Here is a 9,695-nt window from a genome sequence, read left to right as displayed (position 1 = left end):
TGTCTGGGAATGCTGGGAGTTGTAGTCCCTTCGCTGTCTAATATAAGCTCAACTACAACTCCCAGCATGCCTGGGCAGCCTTTAGCTGTCTGGGCATGCTGGGAGTTGTAGTCCTAAACTACAACTCCCAGCATGCCAGGGCAGCCTTTAGCTGTCTGGACATGCTGGGAGTTGTAGTCCTTTTGCTGTCTAATCTAAGCTAAACTACAACTCCCAGCATGCCCTGGCAGCCTTTAGCTGTATGGGCATGCTGGGAGTTGTTGTCCTAAACTACAACTCCCATGCTGGGAGTTGTGGTGCCTAACCCCCTTTCACTTTTAATACTAAACTATGCTAAATTACAACCTACACTAATCTACGGCTACGCTACCTACCTACGCTATTTGCGTAGTGCTGAGCATGCGCAGTACTACTTTAGCTGCACCCGCTGCTCTACTTTCTGTTCCCCGTTCCCTGAAAGTTAACAGGGGATGGGGAGCAGAGCAGCGGGCGGAGAGGCAAGTGGTTGTCAGCGCTATCGGGCATAGGGATCCCGATAGCGGCGGCGAACGAGCGCGCAGCTGATAACACCGCTATCGGGCATAGGGATCCTGATAGCGGTGGCGAACGAGCGCGCTGGCGGGTGACAATAAAACAGTAAAAGTATTAGCTTCTGTGGCCCGATACCGCTCTCGGAATCGGGCCACAAAGGCCATGAGAGCTCCGTGCAGCTTCGGGCTATCACAGGGAGAGATCCTCTCCCTGTGATAGCCCAAGTGAGACTGCCGTGAGCTGCGATGCTTGATGATTAAGTAACCAATGGTTGGGGGGTGGTGTGCAAGTGTCAGCCTATAGATTGCAATGGAGGCAGAGCGCTCGAGCAGGGAAAACTGCTGAGTCACTCCATCACAATCTATGGCAAATCACAATCTACGGCAGTGCACCGGCCAATATGTCTACTTTATGTTTCCATCATAAAGTTGACATGTTTTTACTTTTTGAAGACATCTGAGGGCTTCAAAGTTCAGCAGCAATTTTTCAAGTACATTTCAAAATCTGAATTTTTCATGGACCAGTTCAGTTTTGAAGTGAATTTGAGGGTCTTTATGTTAGAAATACATAATGGACCCCATTATGAAAAACTACACCCCTCAACGTATTCAAAACGACATTCAGAAAGTTTGTTAACCCTTTAGGTGTTTCACAGGAATAGCAGCAAAGTGAAGGAGAAAATTCAAAATCTTAATTTCTTACTTTAGCATGTTCTTGTAGACCCATATTTTTCATTTTCACAAGGGGAAATAGGTGAAAAGCCCCCCAAAATTTGAAACCCAATTTCTCCGAGTTAGGAAATACCTCACATGTGTAAGTGCTCTGTGGGTGCACTAGAGGGCTCAGAAGGGAAGAAGCGACTTTGGGCTTTTGGAAAGCGAATTTTGCTGAAATGTTTTTTGCTGGGCATGTCTCATTTAGGAAGCCCCCATGGTGCCAGAACAGCAAAAAACACCCCACATGGCACACTATTTGGGAAACTACACCCCTCAAGGAAGGTAACAAGGGGTACAGTTGGACGTGAAAATTTACTCATTTACATTTTTTTTACTAAAATACTAATGTTACCCCAAATTTTTCATTTTCACAGGGGGTAATAGGTGAAAATGTCCCCCAAAATTTGAAACCCCATTTCTCTCGAGTAAGGAAATTAGGTATGGCCGATATCATCGGCCGATAATCACGATTTTGGGCATTATCGGTATCGGCAATTACCTTGCCGATAAGCCGATAATGCCCCGCCCTCCCTCCGACCCACCGCACTGCGTCGCACCCCCCACTCTAGTGCTGGGCGGTATACCGGTATGAACCGGATACCAGTTTTTTTTTCTCCCACGGTATGGATTTTTGCCCATACCGCTATACCGGTCGGGCCCCTACCCCACCCTCCGAGTCAATAAAAAAAAATTAAACTTATCCGTATTGGGGGTGGTCCGGGCCATCCATCCTCCCTGTAGTGTCCTGCGGCATTCCGGGTGGAGGGTGAACCGGTCCGGGCTGTCCTTCTCCGGGGGTCATCTTCTCCACTCCGGGCAGGCTCCGGCCTAGTACGCTGCATAGACGCCGCTACGCCGTGACGTCAGGTGCGTCGCTGCGCACGGGCGTCACTGCGCAGCGGCGTCTATGCTGCGTTACTAGGCCGGAGCCTGCCCGGAGTGGAGAAGAGGACCCCCGGAGAAGAAGGACAGCCCGGACCGGTTCACCCTCCACCCGGAATGCCGCCGGATACTACAGGAAAGATGGATGGCCCATACCACCCTGACAGGTAGGGGGAGAGAAGCGGGTGGCGGCGGCGGCCTATGGCACCGCAAAAGCCACTGCAGTGCATTGATTTAAAGCGCCCGCTTTAAATCAATGATCTGCAGCGGTGTCACGGGGGGATAAATAGCCGATAACTTATACCAGAATATTGGTATAAGTTATCGGCTATCGGCCCTAACCTCCACCGATTATAGGTATCGGCCCTAAAAAAAACGATATCGGTCGATCCCTAAAGGAAATATATGACATGTGGATGTAAAGTGATCAGAGGGTGCACTAGAGGGCTCAGAAGGGAAGGAGAGTCAATGGGCTTTTGGAAGGCAAATTTTACTGAAATGGTTTTTGGGGGGCATGTCTCATTAAGAAAGCCCCAATGGTGCCAGAACAGCAAAAAAACACCCCACATGGCATACTATTTGGGAAACTACACCCCTCAAGGAATGTAACAAGGGGGGCAGTGAGCATTTACACCCCACTGGCGTTGACAGATCTTTTTAACAGTGGGCTGTGCAAATGAAAAATTAAATTTTTCATTTTCACGGACCACTGTTCCGAAAATCTGTCAGACATTTGTGGGGGGTAAATGCTCACTGTACCCCTTGTTACGTTCCATGAGGGGTGTAGTTTCCGAAATGGGGTCACATGTGGGTATGTAACCAGCAGCCACCCTTTTGCAAATCACCAGTTTAGGCCTTTAAATGTACATGGTGCGCTTTCTTTCCTGAGCCTTGTTGTGCGCCCGCATTTTACGTCCACATATTTTGGGGGTCTTTATTTTGGGGGTCTTTATTTCCTTTTACCTCTTATAAGTACAAAATCAAACAACGTTTTGTATCAATATATCAAGATAGTACTTATTACAATCAACCTATTGTGTACTCCTACACAAATATCGCAACAGAAAAAGAGAATGGAGACACTTATAATATAAAAATTACAAAATTTTATTGAGTATGCATTAAAAAGTAAATTTAAAATCACATATAGGGAGAAGCATCCACAAAGTGGAGAGACAAAGGCATTGCTCACAGACAGATCCACATTAGTAAGTTACATAAGGAAAAGTAACATGGTGCATAGTCACACATTTGTGCATTAACAGCACATATATATGCAAAACAATGCTCTAACTATCATACAGTACAATGCACACAGTGAAGACAATAGGCATACCAAACTGTAACATCCAATTCCTATCAGGGTCTGCTGGAGCAACACCGCCCCAACGCACGTTTCGGGAGTCCTTCGTCCTGGGGGTCGAGGGCAAGCTGGGAGTTACAGTTTTGCAACAGAAGGAGGCACATGGGTTGGGAAACACTGAGTTAGGAAACAAAAAATGTTTCCCAACCAGTGTGCCTCCAGTTGTGGCAATACTACAACTCCCAGCATGCCCAGACAGCCGAAGGGCATGTTGGGAGTTGTAGTTATGCAACAACTGGAGGAGAACAGTCTGGAGACCACTGTGTATGTGATTTCCCAACCAGTGTAGCCCTCCAGATGTTGCAAAACTTCAACTCCAAGCATGCCCAGACTGCCCAGGCATGCTGGGAATCGTAGCTTGGCAACATCTGAAGGGACAGATGTTGCTGAACTACAACTCTCAGCATGCCTGGACAGTTTTGACATGCTTTGAATCAGGGCCGTTTGAAGGAATTTGGGGGCCCCAAGCAAAATGGACATGGAGCCCCCCCCCCCTTTGATGTTCACGCACGTCATGCTCTAGGGCCGGCGTCAGGACATAGTAATGCCGGCCCTTGAATTCTGGGAGCGCAACTTGAGCGAACGTTGATAAGGCGCACATTAGGTGCAGCAGTGTTCCCCCCACATTAGGTAGGCAGTGTTCCTCCCACATTAGGTGCAGCAGTGTTCCCACCACATTAGGTGCAGCAGTGTTCCCCCCACATTAGGTGCAGAAGTGTTCCCCCCACATTAGGTGCAGCAGTGTTCCCTACCCATACCCCCTGTCCAGACCCCCCCCCCCCCCCCAGGGCCATTTTTTTGGTTGGGGGTTTGACTGCTGAGACCCCCACCGATCACCTCGGTTAAAGTGGTTCTCCAGCTGTTGGAAAGCTAAAACTCCCATCATGTCTGAAGAGCCTCTGGCAATGGGAGTTGTAGTTTTGTAACAGCTGGAGAGACACAGATTGGACACAGTTTTACCCATCATCACTGCAGAACTTACAAGTGACTACAGCTCTGATGGGACAGTCAGGAGAATACACAATAATATCAGTGACCTGAGTGATGTCTTCTGACTTGAGTGATATCTTCTCTGTTATCTTTTCTTCTTCATCTGGTCCAGAGACCAGGTCTTCCTCCAGCTCCATCTTCTCTGCAGAGTCTGACATCCAGACATCATTGGCTCTTCACTTTGTCAGCAGATCCTCATCCTCTGCATGAAGACATTAATCATTATAACCCTGCCATTGCTATACAATGTACCCTAAATATAATACTGCTATACACTGTGCCCTAAATATAATCCTGCCCCACACTGTACCCTAAATAAAATACTGCTATACACTGTACCCACTAAATATAATCCTGCTATTCACTGTACCCACTAAATATAATACTACCACACACTGTACCCACTAAATATAATACTGCCATACACTGTACCCACTAAATATAATACTGCTATACAATGTACCCTAAATATAATACTGCTATACACTGTACCCTAAATATAATACTGCCCCACACTGTACCCTAAATAAAATACTGCCCCACACTGTACCCTGAATATAATACTGCCCCACACTGTACCCTAAATAAAATACTGCTATACACTGTACCCTAAATAAAATACTGCTATACACTGTACCCACTAAATATAATCCTGCTATTCACTGTACCCACTAAATATAATACTACCACACACTGTACCCACTAAATATAATACTGCCATACACTGTACCCACTAAATATAATACTGCTATACAATGTACCCTAAATATAATACTGCTATACACTGTACCCTAAATATAATCCTGCCCCACACTGTACCCTAAATAAAATACTGCTATACACTGTACCCACTAAATATAATCCTGCTATTCACTGTACCCACTAAATATAATACTACCACACACTGTACCCACTAAATATAATACTGCCATACACTGTACCCACTAAATATAATACTGCTATACAATGTACCCTAAATATAATACTGCTATACACTGTACCCTAAATAAAATACTGCCCCACACTGTACCCTGAATATAATACTGCCATACACTGTACCCTGAATAAAATACTGCTATACACTGTACCCACTAAATATAATACTGCCCACACTGTACCCTGAATATAATACTGCCACACACTGTACCCACTAAATATAATTCTGCCACACACTGTACCCTGATATGATGCTGCCACACACTGTACCCTGAATATAATGCTGCTCCACACTGTATCCACTGAATACAATACTGCCACACATGCATACACATCATATATACATGTACACCCCCTCTTATCCTCTGTGTCCTCATCACCCCCATAACCCCCCGCCAAACCTCTCCTCATCATTACTATAACTCCCCCCCCCACCTCTCCTCATCCCTACTATAACCAGGGGGGGGGGGTTATGGGGGGGTGATGAGGAGAGGTACAGGGGGGGCACCTCTCATCACCCCCATAACACCTCCCCTGCACCTCTCATCACCCCCATAACACACACACCCTGCACCTCTCATCACCCCCATAACCCACATCTCCTGCACCTCTCATGACCCCCATAACACCCCCTGCACCTCTCATCACCCCCATAACACCCCCCCTGCACCTCTCATCACCCCCATAACACCCCCCCTGCATCTCTCATGACCCCCATAACACCCCCTGCACCTCTCATGACCCCCATAACACCCCCCTGCACCTCTCATCACCCCCATAACACCCCCCTGCACCTCTCATCACCCCCATTACACCCCCCTGCACCTCTCATCACCCCCATAACACCCCCCCTGCATCTCTAATAACCCCCATAACACCCCCCTGCACCTCTCATCACCCCCATAAAACCCCCCCTACACCTCTCATAAACCCCATAACATCCCCCCTGCACCTTTCATCACCCCCATAACACCCCCCCTGCATGTCTCATCACCCCCATAACACCCCCCTGCATCTCTCATGACACCCATAACACCCCCCTGCATCTCTCATGACACCCATAACACCCCCCTTCATCTCTCATGACCCCCATAACACCCCCCCCTGTATCTCTCATGACCCCATAACACCCCCTGCATCTCTCATGACCCCATAACACCCCCCTGCATCTCTCATGACCCCCATAACACCCCCCTGCATCTCTCATGACACCCATAACACCCCCTTCATCTCTCATGACCCCCATAACACCCCCCCCTGCATCTCTCATGACCCCATAACACCCCCCTGCATCTCTCATGACCCCATAACACCCCCCTGCATCTCTCATGACCCCCATAACACCCCCTGCATCTCTCATGACCCCCATAACATCCCCCCTGAATCTCTCATGACCCCCATAACATCCCCCCTGAATCTCTCATGACCCCCATAACATCCCCCCTGCATCTCTCATGACCCCCATAACACCTCCCTTCATCTCACATGACCCCCATAACACCCCTGCATCTCTCATGACCCCCATAACCCCCCCCCCACACACCCACACACCTCATCACCATTGCAGTCCCGCAGTCCCCTAACCACCATAAAATCCCCCCCCCCCCCCCCCCCGGGCCCCCCGCGCCAGTATACTTACCCTGCCGGGGATCGTTGCAGCGGCGTGAGCCTGCTGCTGCTCCTGTCACTGCACGGAGGATGCTGGAGGTTCGCGTAGGGGCGTAAGCAGGGACAGGTCAGGGGATTGGCGTAGACGTGCGTGCCTGCGCGGGGCACGTGACGTCTCTACTCCCATCAGCCCCTGACCTGTCCGTGCCGGCCCTACTTTGTTTCTTAAGGGGCCCGCACCCTACAAAAAGGTAATTTAATTGAAATGTGTGACCCCCCAAAGTGACCCGTCGCTACAGGACGGGCAAGCACCGGCTCTGCTCGGGGCCCCCCAGCCAGCTCGGGGCCCCAAGCAATTGCTTGGTTTGCCGGTCCGGTAGCGACGGCCTGCTTTGAATTGAAATCTGGAGCGCTACAGTTTGGACCAGGGCTGGAGTCGGTAGATAAATGTTCCGACTCCAACTCCGGAGTTTTCTGTACTTCCAACTCCGACTCCCCGACTCCGACTCCTCTGTATTAATATGCAAATGTATTTTATACATTCCTTGAAGGAAAGAAAGGCAACATACATGTCATTACCACAGGACTACTGGCTGGGAAGCCAACAGTCTACTGTATTGAACAGTTAGTGTGCCGATCTGCTGCTGAAGGTAGGGCAGTGGGAGAATCCAGGAAGGGGAAATTATTATAAAACATGATTTCCCTAGTAGAATCCCATAGTCATGTTTAAAGTTTAAAAGGGTACTCCGCCCCTAGACATCTTATCCCCTATCCAAAGGATAGGGGATAAGATGTCAGATCGCCGGGGTCCCGCTGCTGGGAACCCCGGGATCGCCGCTGCGGCACCGCGCTTTCATTACTACACAGAGCGAGTTCGCTCTGTGCGTAATGACGGGCGATACAGGGGACAGAGCAGCGTGACGTCATGGCCCCTCCCCTCGTCACATCACGGCCCGCCCCCTTAATGCAAGTCTATGGCAGGGGGCGTGACGACCGCCACGCCCCCTCCTATAGACTTGTATTGAGGGGGCTGGCCGTGACATCACGAGGGGCGGAGCTGTGACGTAACAATGCTCCGGCCCCTGTATCACCCGTCATTACGCCAGAGCGAACTCGCTCTGTGCAGTAATGATAGCGCGGTGCCGCAGCGGCAATCCCGGGGGTCACCAGCAGCGGGACCACTGCGATCTGACATCTTATCCCCTATCCCTTTAAGCTAACAATCGAGTTTACAAGTTTTTATAGCCTTAGCTGAATGGAAGCAGTTTTTCCAATGGTTTACAGCTTCAGTCTTGACCTTTTGACCCTACATTCCCTTCACTTCACTTATACAAGTGTCTCTAGTCCTGCAAAAAACATATTTACTTAATCCCTTATCAGTGAGAGGCTAGGTTACCCATGGGTTCCCTGTAACAGCAGAACACAACACTATGGAAAGTATAAGTATTGCCGCTCCTAATTGTGCGTTGCGTGCCATATAGTAAAGCACATGAAAAGCATGCTTCTTCACGGTCACTTAACGTGTTCGTTTTGCGGTTACGTGATGCACTGCATGCATTGATCTTTATTCTTAAAGTAGAGAAGTCATTAATTATAACTTTTTGTGAATTGGGACATTTAAACTTGCTTTTTTTTTTTTTTTTTTATTCCAATCTAAATTTAGAAGGAGTTGGAGTCAGTGCATTGTTTGCCGACTCCGACTCCAGGTACCCAAAATTTCGTCCGACTCCTCGACTCTGACTCAGACTCCACAGCCCTGGTTCGGACCCCACTGTATAGTGGTCTCCAAACTGTGCCCTTCCAGATGTTGCAAAACTACAACTCCCAGCATGCCCAGACAGCCAAAGGCTGTCTGGGCATGCTGGGAGTTGTAGTTTTGAAACTCCTAGAAGCTGCAGTGAAGATGACTCTACAGCGATCTTCACTGTGGCATTTGACACCGCCACTGATGCACCACTTGCCTGTCGCCGGACCCTGGTCGTGATCCCAGGTAACTGCCGCCAGTCCCCCCCCCCCCACATCCACGACCCCCACACCTCGCCGCCATCTTACCCCGCCCTGCCACGACATCCAGGGGCAGGCAGAGCGGGGGAAATTAACTTTCACCCACCCAGCCCTGCCATGCGATTTGTCGGTCAGTCCTGATCGGCCAATCGCAGGGGATAGGAGGAGGTGGCACGTAAAGTGTACAGCGTGAAAACATTTGCTTACACAAAAAATAATTGTTTGGGTTTACCATACACTTTAGGGTAAAATGAGTGATGTCATTACAAAGTGCAACTGGTCACTCAAAAAACAAGCCCTCATATGGGTCTGTGAATGGAAATATAAAAGAGTTATGGATTTTAGGAGACAAGGAGGAAAAAACGAAAACACTAAAATAAAACTGTCTGTGCCCTTAAGGTCAAAATGGGCTGTGTCCTTAACCTCTTGGGGACGAAGGGCATAGAGGTATGCCCTTGCTCCCTGGTACTTAAAATAATTCAGCAGGCATCCCGTGCAAATGGAAATGCCTGGGGGGTCCTGAGACCCCCCCATGTCGGCAATGGGGAGGGCTTGTTTTTTGAGTGACCAGTTGCACTTTGTAATGACATCACTCATTTTACCCTAAAGTGTATGGCAAACCCAAACAATTATTTTTTGTGTAAGCAAATGTAAACAAGAATCAT

Source organism: Hyla sarda, chromosome 3 (assembly GCF_029499605.1).
Source record: "Hyla sarda isolate aHylSar1 chromosome 3, aHylSar1.hap1, whole genome shotgun sequence".
Taxonomy (NCBI): Eukaryota; Metazoa; Chordata; class Amphibia; order Anura; family Hylidae; genus Hyla; species Hyla sarda.
This window is presented reverse-complemented; position numbering follows the sequence as displayed.